A 12,382-nucleotide genomic window follows, 5' to 3' on the forward strand; every position below is an offset into this window, starting at 1 on the left:
AAGGCTGCTGCCCCTCTTCAGGAACCACAAGTTTGTCTGGGCTCTCAACAGATATCCCTCAGTTGTGATTGCACCTACGGTACGGTTATCTGTATCGCTGAGGCACGCAAGCCTCCCTACCAACGGCAACGTCCATGGTTCATGAGGGGAGGCACTCCTGATCTATTGTTGGTAATTATTTGGGTTGGCATTACTAGGAAAGCACATACGTAAAAATAACTGTTGTTATTATTCAATTGCTTTTCTGATTGAAGTTGCTGCAGCAAAATTCAATGTCATTATTAAATAAAAAATTGAGAAAACTCAGTAAAAGTTAAATCTTGTGGTTACTGGGTTCAATGAAAAATAATATGGTATTGACTGAGATAAACTGATCTATTCTGAAAATGATTGAATACAAATTTTTAACTCTTTATAATGATTCAATTTATCAAATTTTAGTTTGGAGATCGTTTACATAAAACAGATTTAAAATGTAACAATGAACTTACAATATACAGTTACCGCTTAAATGCCTTTGATGTCTTCATGAAGTCGATTTTTAATAATTAATAAATAATTAGCAATTATATAATTACAGTATTCTTCAAGTAATATGTACACTACTGGCCATTAAAATTGCTACACCACGAAGATGACGTGCTACAGACACGACATTTCACAGACAGGAAGAAGATGCTGTGATATGCAAATGATTAGCTTTTCAGAGCATTCACACAAGGTTGGCGCCGGTGGCTACACCTGCAACGTGCTGACATGAGGAAAGTTTCCAACCGATTTCTCATACACAAACAGCAGTTGACCGGCGTTGCCTGGTGAAACATTGTTGTGATGCCTCGTGTAAGGAGGAGAAATACGTACCATCACGTTTCCGACTTTGATAAAGGTCGGATTGAAGCCTATCGCGATTGCGGTTTATCGTATCGCGACACTGCTGCTCGCGTTGGTCGAGATCCAATGACTGTTAGCAGAATATGGAATCGGTGGGTTCAGGAGGGTAATACGGAACGCCATGCTGGATCCCAACGGCCTCGTATCACTAGTAGTCGAGATGACAGGCGTCTTATCCGCATGGCTGTAACGGATTGTGCAGCCACGTCTCGATCTCTCAACAGATGGGGACATTTGCAAGACAACAGCCGTCTGCACATACAGTTCGACGACGTTTGCAACAGCATGGACTATCAGCTAGAACACCATGGTGGCGGTTATCCTTGACGCTGCATCACAGACAGGAGCGCCTGTACTCAACGACGATCCTGGGTGCACGAATGGCAAAACGTCATTTTTTCGGATGAATCCAGGTTCTGTTAACAGCATCATGATGGTTGCATCCGTATTTGGCGAAATCGCGGTGAACGCACATCGGATGCGTGTATTTGTCATCGCCATACTGGCGTATCACCCGGCGTGATGGTATGGGGTGCCATTTTTTACACGTCTCGGTCACCTCTTGTTCGCATTGACGGCACTTTGAACAGTGGACGTTAAATCTCGGATGTGTTACGACCAGTTGGTCTACCCTTCATTCGATCCCTGCGAAACCCTACATTTCAGCAGGATAATGCACGACCGCATGTTGCATGTCCTGTAGGGGCCTTTGTGGATACAGAAAATGTTCGAGTGCTGCCCTGGCCAGCACATTCTCCTGATCTCTCACCTACTGAAAACGTCTGGTCAATGGTGGCTGAGCAACTGGCTCGCCATAACAAGCCAGTTAGAACTCTTGATGTTCTGGATAATGATTTCTCATGATCTCTGCACCCAAATTGCGTGAAAATGTAATCACATGTCAGTTCTAGTATAAAATATTTGTCGAATGAATACCCGTTTATCATCTGCATTTCTTCCTGGTGTAGTTATTTTAATGGCCAGTAGGTTATTTTCACTCTGTGTCCGATATTCTACCTTGCTCGGACAAGGCACCATGTATTAAACAAAAAGCGACCGTCTTGTAAATCTCAATAGAATTATAGAATTACTTCTTCGAAATCGCATAATTCTCACCCATTGCGGCGCTAAGTTTAAAATTTGGCTAAAAATGCGTAATACCTTCCTCTGTAATGGAGCAAACACATGAGAAAAAAAGGTCTCTTCGACATTCTCCGATTCCGGATGGCCTACTGTCAGGTGGAATAGCAGCAGTCTGGTAGCGAAAGAGCAGAAGCGAAGCTTGCCTGCAAGCGCACTGGGAGTCTCGTCTCGAGTCCTGTCTGGACAATTTTTAATATTATTGATAAAGGAGGCCGGGTGCCACTGAGGATTTTGCCGGACGGAGGGACTTAGAGATACCCTTCGCCATTTTATTCACGCATGTCTCAATGTCATATTTGCCGATGATCACGCCACAGAAGGACACCAAAGTAGGAACGCTGAAAAGCATAAGCAGTCTATTCTGCTTCTGATCACGTCCACATTTCGCCCAATGGTTTTGAGCGATCACTATTGGCTGCAGCTTGCACACGAGAGCAAAGACCACGGACTTTTCGTGCCGATTCAGAGTGGCGGTTTGTCCGGCATGTTTTCCTCTTCCGCTGATAGGAAAACAACGTGATCGCAACCCGGAGTGATCGTATGGAGTGCCATTGGTTACACGTCTCGGTCACCTCTTGTTCGCATTGACGGCACTTGGAACAGTGGACGTTACAGTTCAGATGGCTCTAACCTTCATTCAGTCCCTCAGAAATCCGACATTTCAGCAGGATAATGCTCGACCGCATGTTGCAGGTCCTGTACGGGCCTTTGTGGATACAGACAATGTTCGACTGCTGCCCTGGCCAGCACGCTCTCGAGATCTCTCACCAATTGAAAAGTCTGGTCAACGGTGGCCGAGCAACTAGCATGTCACAATACGCCAGTCACTACTCTTCATGAACTGTGGTATCGTGTTGAAGGTGCATGGGGAGCTGTACCTGTACACGCCATCCAAGCTCTGACTCAATTCCCAGGCGTATCAGGCCGTTATTATGGCCAGAGGTGGTTGTTCTGGGTACTGATTTCTCAGGATCTATGCACCCAAATTGCGTGAAAATGTAATCACATGGCAGCTCTAGTGTAATATATTTGTCCAATGAATACCCGTTTATCATCAGCATTTCTTCTTGGTGTAGCAATTTTAATGCGCAGTAGTGTAGCTGGTGGCGAACAGGCACACCGCTCTGTCTGTACACACAACTCCGAGCAGAAAGGCTGACTCAAGAGTATTCCATCGATAATGTTGCGCGCTTCTCGCCGCGTTCCCTGTGTATCAATGCGCGGGCTCTCCTATCAACAAAGAGCTTGCTGCAGATACTTGACTGTCACCATCGATATGCAACGAACTTAAATAAATTGTACAAAACATTTTTCTTAACATTTTCCTTGCGTACTATAATTCGATTTCCTATTGACATATTTCATCCGTGCCAGGTCGACTTAAAGGAACACATGGGAGCAATTCGGAGGCGGGTTGATAGATTTGTTACGGGTAGCATCGAACAACACGCAACTACCAAACAGATGCTTTGAGAACTCAGATAAGAATCCCTGGAGGGGGGGCGTCGTCCTTTCCGAAGAACACTGTCGAGAAAATTCAGTAACAGGCATTTGAAGCTGACTGCATAACGATTCTAGTGGTGCCAACCTACATTTCAGGTAACAACCACGAAGACGAGATTCGAGAAATTAGGGCTTATACGGAGGCATATAGACAGTTTTTGTTCTCTCGCTCTATTTACGAGTGGATCAGGAAAGGAAATGTCTAGTAGTGGTACGGGGTACCCTCCTCCAGCAGCTGTACAACTGGATTGCGGAGTATCTGTGTAGATGCATATTTAGAACCTGGAATGATGCTCTGGGGTGCTATATATATATATTTCTTTCTTTATAGCGCGACCCCTTTGCTTGTCGTCTGCAGCATCCCTACAACAAACACAATGGTACGTCGCCCGTATGGGAAGCCACGTTTTGTTGCTTTTCATGGCAAGCCATCCTGCGCTTACATTTCAGCAAGGCAATGCCCGCAGGAACGGGGCGAGAGTTTCTATTGCTGGTGTCCGTGCTTGCCAAACCCTGCCTTGATCAGTACTTTTGCCGGATCCCTCTTCTGTTGAGAATATTTGGAGCATTACGGGCAGAGCCCTGCAACCTGCTCGCCGATTTTGAGGATATAACATACTGCTTGAACAAAATTTCGCAAGATACCCTTCTGGTGTACATCTAATAACTCTGACAATCACTGCGAAGCCAAATAACTGCTTGCATGAGGACCAGATATGGAGCAACGTGTTGCTGACTTACTCGAGTTATCGAGCCCTTTCTTTGGACTAAATCATACAATTTTTCTGAAATTGTAATAACTTTTTGTCTGTACATGTACATCACATACACTACCTTCCGTTCCATTCGGATAACTCCTACGTGGTGAGTAGGTCTTTTGCTCTTACATGTGTAAGTAGGCTGTTTAGGTTTTTATCTTGGTAACGCCACGTAGCGCTCTGTATAAAAATCGCTGACTGTGCTGTGTGCAGTCTATGGCTCGTTGGACCCGTTGTTGTAAGTCATTCGCCAGTGTAGTGTTGGGCACTTGGATGTGAACAGTCTGTAGCGTTGGGCAGATGGAGGTGAGCCGCCAGCAGTTGTGGATGTCGGTTTAGGGTTGTTTTGGGCGAAGAGACCAAACAGCGAGGTCATCGGTCTCGTCCGATTAGGGAAGGATGGGGGAGGAATTCCACCGTCAAAGGAACCATGCCGGAATTTGCCTGCTGTGATTTAGGGAAATCACGGATAATCTAAATCAGGATGGCCGGACGCGTGATTGAACCGTCGTCCTCCCGAAGTGGATGCGGGGAGAGAGATGCCAGAGTTCTGAGATTTTAATATGAGCGAACGATCTGGACGTGTTTCTGTCAGAAAAAGGAAATTTATTAAACTGGGTGTCAAGAATTTATATATATATATTATGACTTTTGAACACTATTAAGGTAAATACATGGTTTGTTCTCTACCAAATCTTTCATTTGCTAGCTATCTGCCTATCAGTAGTTAATGCCTTCAGTAGTTAGAATCTTTTATTTAGCTGGTAGTACTGGCGCTCGCTGAAATGCAGTAGTTCGAGTAACGAAGATTTTTGTAAGGTAAGTGATTCATGAAGGGTATAGGTTGTTGTTAGTCAGGGCTATTCTATTGTATGGATTATTAAAAGTCAGATTGCGTTGCGCTAAAATATTGTGTGTCAGTTTAGAAATGATCAGAATAATTAAAGAGGAAACAGTCTTAGTACGTTCAGTTTCACTCTGGAGTTTGAAAGTCAAGTAACGTACAAGTTTTATCAGCACAGTCATTCTCTACATTGCCAATGGCCTTGCCGCAGTGGCTACACCGGTTCCCGTGAGCTCACCGAAGTTAAGCGCTGTCGGGCGTCGTCGGCACGCTCTGTTGCCATTTTTCGGGGTGCACTCAGGCTCGTGATGCCAACTGAGGAGCTACTCGACCGAACAGTAGCGGCGTCGGTCAAGAATACCATCATAACGACCGGGAGAGCGGTGTGCTGACCCCACGCCCCTCCTATCCGCATCCTCCACTGAGGGTGACACGGCGGTCGGATGGTCCCGGTAGCTCACTCGTGGCCTGACTACGGAGTGCTTTGCATTCTTTACATTCAAAGGGTAAGTTTCACATGTATTTTGATAATGAGGTTCGACAAACGTCTTTTTAAGCCTCCGTATTTCATATAATTGATTGTATCCTGTCCGAATTAAGAAAAAACAAGAAAAGAGACTTTGTGAGGGGAGTGGGAGTGTGTCAATGCCATAGCACCAGATACAAATATGCACACACACACACACACACACACACACACACTTACAGAGAGAGAGAGAGAGAGAGAGAGAGACGCGCGCGCGTGAGAGAGAGGGAGAGAGAGAGAGAGAGAGAGAGAGACAGAGAGAGAGAGAGAGGGGGGGGGGGGGGAAGAAGTAGGCAACAAACACGGGAAAAATGCACGAGTTGCTCTCTCCTGCATGGCATCACATAGGAGTCAGTGTCATGGGTGAATAACACTTTCACAAATGGAATACGCTACGTGAGCCGGCGCCGTGTTGGGGGAAGAGGGCCCGGCTCGAGTGCAGGGAAAGAATATGGCAATACGTGCCGGCAGTTAAAGTAGTACACAAGAGCGAGTGCGCCTTTGATCTGCGGCCGCAGTTACTTCCGCGGAACGCCAAACGAAGTGGCTGACTCTGTTATATTAAATTCGACAGACTGGCTTCAGACAGACAGCAATCATTTCAGAAGTTCCGCCGCGCCCGAGTACATGAAGGTGCGAGATGAAATGGCAAAAAGTTGCCTGCACAGCTTCTAGCCGGAGAGGTATTGAGGGGGGGGGGGGGGGGGGGGGATGGGGAAACGATGAGGACGACTAAGAAACGTCGCAGCAGCCGATAGTTCATACTGTAGTAATTACATTGATGTTTCCGACCGTAAATTTTCTTATGGTTATTGCATTACACTAGAAGAAAGGCAGCTGGGATTTCAGTGCAGTTATATTGAGTGCTTCGGCTCGTCGCTCGCCCTGGGATAGAAATCGGATATTTTATTAGCTTCCTGCCTGATGAAAAAATGAAGTAGTACGTGGATCATTTATCAAAATGTACCTCGAGGAGCTGCGGTACTACTCTGCGCAAATCTTGTCAGCCTCGACCTGTAATTAAAGGGTGCTGCGCAGAACAATTTGACATCTAAAACAGAAAGCACAAACTGTGTGTGATCTACGCTATTGACAGATACTTAAATCAATGAAGATGTGGCGTGGTTTCTTGGTAATTGGCTTTCACATGGTTTCACAATAAATTATTAATTTGCAACTATTACTGTTCTACGTCATTTGTTGAAGATTTTTATAACAAATGTATGCTTACAGAAAATTAAAAGCAATAAATCCTACCATTAATTGATTATTGAATATTAAGGCACACTTTCCGTTATTACAGGTATTTACTTTATCGACAATTTAGTAATATTTGAAATATGTGGCGCAGCTCTTTTTGTGATTATGTATAGTCAACAATATATCTTTTAAACTACTTGCATTGTTAGCTCAATTGGAGTTATATTCATTGTTTTCCATTGTTATAAAATTTGGTGTACTGGAAATAGGACATTGGGACTTGGTGTTATCATTTCAGTTATTTGTATTGCTGCACGTTCGAATATGAAACTCTATTTTCTTGTTAGAACGTGGTAATTTTACCAGATTTTGTTGCTGAGGTAAGCAACGACCCCTCTTTTACAAATATATATTACAGAATATGAAGTTACTTTGAAATTTACAGTGTATTATGTAAGTATATTTACAAATACGTTACCCATTAGTAAATAATACAGTTCCAGATGTACAGAGGTATTTACACATTCCCTTTTCTGTAGTTTGTGATAATGTATTATTCTTTCATTTCAATTTATTTTATTACATTTTATTTCATTTCATTTTATATAGATTATAATGGCCTTCAGACGAGATAGATACCTCAATAACGAAGAAATAGAAGAAATAATAAACAGTGACGCATTCTATAATGTGATGTCAGATGATCAGGACCATATTGATATCACCGTATGTCCTCCTGAAGTAGACTATATGACCAACGAAGAACAAGGTCCAGACGATGTTACTGGAACCGTGGAAGTCTCGGATGTGCCAGGGGCTATTGAATTACATTATGTTTCATCAGAGAATAACGAAGAAACTGTACGTAAAACTTCACTGCCAAGTACATCCCAAGTTTCCAGAAGTAAATCGAAGAATGGCCCTCGTAAATGTCCGGCTGTTCTACAGACTAGTACGTGGGAAAAATGCACTGGATTTACTGGATTTCAGACATGCTGTTAGTTACATACCTGAAATTGGATACTGGAAGACCGAATATTGGATGTCCAATGGAATACCCATGAGTGATACCAGACATCAGGTTTGATGGAATTGGTCATATGATTGACAAAAGAAGCACGCAAAGAAGATGTGAAAGAGCTAAATGCAACGGGAAACCAAAACCATATTGTGTTAAATGCCATATAACACTGTGTGTTAGGTGTTGTGTAACATTTCAAAAGAAATAAATAGTTAAGACTTGAATACAGTTTAGTATGCTACTGTATATGATACTGTCAGATCCAAATGTGTCTTATTTTGAGGACGGCCATTATATCAGCATGTATAAACATTCTTTGGTTATTTTTGTACTTATTGTGGTTCATACACTATGTACATTATAATTAAGGAATAAAAAATACGATTTTAAAAAAAATTAATTTGGGACTTAATGGGTTAAGTATAGCTGTGAGTCCTTAATTTTAAAACCGCCCCCAAGCAGCCCTGATTTCCCGCAGCCATTGTACGAACCCTAAGATGGCTAGGACGGCGGAAGACTTTCATTCAGATATGGGACTAAAAAACTCGCTGATTTTGAGCATGAGCACTCGCGTCTAGTCACTCACTCGCTCGCAGGCAGAGAAGTTGCGACGAGTTGGGGAGTGTTGGAAATGCGCGGGGACCATATGGTCGATACAGCACGGGAGCAGCTCCAACTCTGAATTTGCTGGAGGCTCAATTTTCACAGGGGTGTCATCTAATTACAATGGTGAGCAGGCATTGTGTAACAGCGACGGCGTCTTCACATATCAATGCGCGGAGCGAGGAATCTTATTATCGTACAAAAAAGATGATTTCTAAAAACGTGTATAATATGGTAAGAAACTGAATATTTTCAGAAAGACGCTAAACGTTTTACCACGTCAGACAATATGGAAACGGAAAATACGAAGTACCTGAGACTATGCAAGGGATCTTAAAACTTAAAATGGAGCTCTCTGAAGAGGAAGAAGAAAACAGAGGAAAGAATCAAGTGAGCGTGCCGTTTAGATGAGCTACAAAACTGCATCACTCTTAACAAAGTCCGCGTCCTTTCACGGGTGGTAGTTGCAGCTGGATGTTTATGTCCACTTACAGTAGGACAATTTCACGTGGTGCCGTTATCAAGCATGTCAGTCAAGTGTCCCACACAGGTTATGGCAGACGACGTTCAGAGCTAGCTTGAAAAATCTCTGTAAAGGGAGTGTTGCTTATTCTGAAACGCTGTATGGACATGTGGATACCCAGGCACACAACTGTGACATTCACTGCAGCCCTGAAGAATGTGTGGAAAATATGTTTGCCATCGAATTTATTAGCTTTTGTGTCTACAGATGTAGCGCCATTCATGTTGGGGGAAAAAAATCAGGTTTCGTAGACCAATTGAATAGAAAAAAGAAAAAGCTTCCAGTACTCTATTTGCGCTATTCTGCAGCTTGATCCAGTTCGTTTGTAAATCTGCAAGAAACACAAATACGGTCTATACAGGGTGGTCCATCGACCGTGACCGGGCCAAATATCTCGCGAAATAAGCGTCAAACGAAAAAACTACAAAGAACGAAACTTGTCTGGCTTGAAGGGTGAAACCAGATGGCGCTATGGTTGACCAACTAGATGGCGCTTCCATAGGTCAAACGCAAACGGATACCAATTATATTTTTTTTAAATAGGAACCCCCATTTTTATACATATCCGTGTAGTACGTAAGGAAATATGAATGTTTTAGTTGGACCACTTTTTTCGATTTGTGATAGATGGCGCTGTAATAGTCACAAACACAGGGCTCACAATTTTAGATGAACAGCTGGTAACAGGTAGGTTTTCTAAATTAAAATACAGAACGTAGGTATGTTTGAACATTTTATTTCGGTTGTTTCAATGTGATACATGTACCCTTGTGAACTTATCATTTCTGAAAAGGCATGCTGTCACAACGCGATTAGCTGTAAATACCACATTAATGCAATAAATTCTCAAAATGATGTCCGTCAACCTCAATGCATTTGGCAATACGTGTAACGACATTCCTCTCAACAGCGAGTAGTTCGCCTTCCGTAACGTTCGCACATGCATTGACAATGCGCTGACGCATGTAGTCAGGGGTTGTCGGTGGATTACGATAGCAAATATCCTTCAACTCTCCCCACATAAAGAAATCCGGGGACGTCAGATCCGGTGAATGTGCGACCATAGTATGGTGCTTCGAAGACGAATCCACCTGTCATGAAATATGCTATTCAATACCGCTTCAACCGCACGCGAGCTATGTGCCGGACATCCATAATGTTGGAAGTACATCACCATTCTGTCATGCAGTGTAACGTCTTGTAGTAACATCGGTAAAACATTACGTAAGAAATCAGCATTCATTGCTCCACTTAGATTGCCATCGATAAAATGGGGGCCAATTATCCTTCCTCCCATAATGCAACACCATACACTAACCCGCCAACGTCACTGATGTTCCACTTGTCGCAGCCATCGTAGATCTTCCGTTGCCCAATAGTGCATATTATGCCGGTTTACGTTACCGCTGTTGGTGAATGACGCTTCGTCGCTAAAGAGAACGCGTACAAAAAATTCGTCATCGTCCCGTAATTTCTCTTGTGCTCAGTGGCAGAACTGTACACGACGTTCAAAGTCGTCGCCATGCAATTCCTGGTGCATAGAAATATGGTGTGGGTGCAATCGATGTTGGTGTAACATTCTCAACACAGACATTTTTGAGATTCCCGATTCTCGCGCGATTTGTGTGCTACTGATGTGCGGATTAGCCGCGACAGTAGCTAAATCACCTACTTGTCTATCATCATTTGTTGCAGGTCGTGGTTGACGTTTCACATGTGGCTGAACACTTCCTGTTTCCTTAAATAGCGTAACTATCCGGTGAACGGTCTGGATACTTGGATGATGCCGTCCGGGATATCGAGCACCGTACATATCACACGCCCGTTGGGCATTTTGATCACAATAGCAATACATCAACACGATATCGACCTTTTCCGCAATTGGCAAACGGTCCATTTTAACATGGGTAATGTATCATGAAGCAAATACCGTCCACACTGGCGGAATGTTACGTGATACCACGTACTTACACATTTGTGACTATTACAGCACCATCTATCACAAAGCCAAAAAGGTGGTCTAACTAAAACATCCATATTTCTTTACGTATTACACGAATATGTAATAAAAATGGGGGTTTCTATTTTTAAAAACGCAGTTGATATCCGTTTGACCTACGGCAGCGCCATCTAGCATGCCAACCATAGCGCCATCTGGTTTCACCCTTAATGCTAGACGTGTTTCCTTCTTTGCAGTTTTTTCGTTTGATGCTTATTTCGTGAGGTATGTGGGCCGGTCACTATCAATGAACAACCCAGTATTTCTACTAGCATTTCCCTCAGGATCGATTACCTCGCTTACACAAGTCTCCACACCTCTCCTCGTCTCATCCCCTGTGCCTGGTTATGCCCCTGAGATGCGGCAGACCGTATGCACTCTGTGGCTTTCGTATGCATTGTATGTTGCCGGTCATCCAGTCAACTGCACCATGTGGCAGGCAATCGACCGGAGCCAATTGAAGTTTCTAATTGGCTGTAAAATATCTTTCTCTTCTTAGAGATAATCGTTCTTATTGTTTTCTTGTCGTAAATCACTAACAGTTTAGTGGGGAAGGTACTGGATGGTTATAATTAAACCGCAGCTGCTTACAGCTGTCCAGTGTTGTTGTTATGGTCTTCAGTCCTGAGACTGGTTTGATGTACCCGTCAATGCTACTCTATCCTGTACAAGCTTCTTCATCTCCCAGTACCTACCGCAACCTACATCCTTCTGAATCTGCTTAGTGTATTCATCTCTTGGTCTCCCTCTACGATTTTTACCCTCCATGCTGCCCTCCAATACTAAATTGGTGATCCCTTGATGCCTCAGAACATGTCCTACCAACCGATCCCTTCTTCTAGTCTAGTTGTGCCACAAACTTCTCTTCTCCCCAATCCTATTCAATACTTCCTCATTATTTATGTGATCTACCCATCTAGTCTTCAGCATTCTTCTGTAGCACCAAATTTCGAAAGCTTCTATTCTCTTCTTGTCAAAACTATTTACCGTCCATGTTTCACTTCCATACATGGCTATACTCCATACAAATACTTTCAGAAACGACTTCCTGACACCTAAATCAATACTCGATGTTAACAAATTTCTCTTCTTCAGAAATGCTTTCCTTGCCATTGCCAGTCTACATTTTATATCCTCTCTACTTCGAGAGACTACAACCCTGTCTCACTCCCTTCCCAACCACTGCTTCCCTTTCATGTCCCTCGATTCTAATAACTGCCATCTGGTTTCTATACAAATTGTAAATAGCCTTTCGCTCCCTGTATTTTACCCCTGCTGCCTTCAGAATTTGAAAGAGAGTATTCCAGTCAACATTGTTAAAAGCTTTTTCTAAATCTTCAAATGCTAGGAACGTAGGTTTGTACAGTATGA

The sequence above is a fragment of the Schistocerca gregaria genome, chromosome 1 (assembly GCF_023897955.1).
Source record: "Schistocerca gregaria isolate iqSchGreg1 chromosome 1, iqSchGreg1.2, whole genome shotgun sequence".
Classification (NCBI taxonomy): Eukaryota; Metazoa; Arthropoda; class Insecta; order Orthoptera; family Acrididae; genus Schistocerca; species Schistocerca gregaria.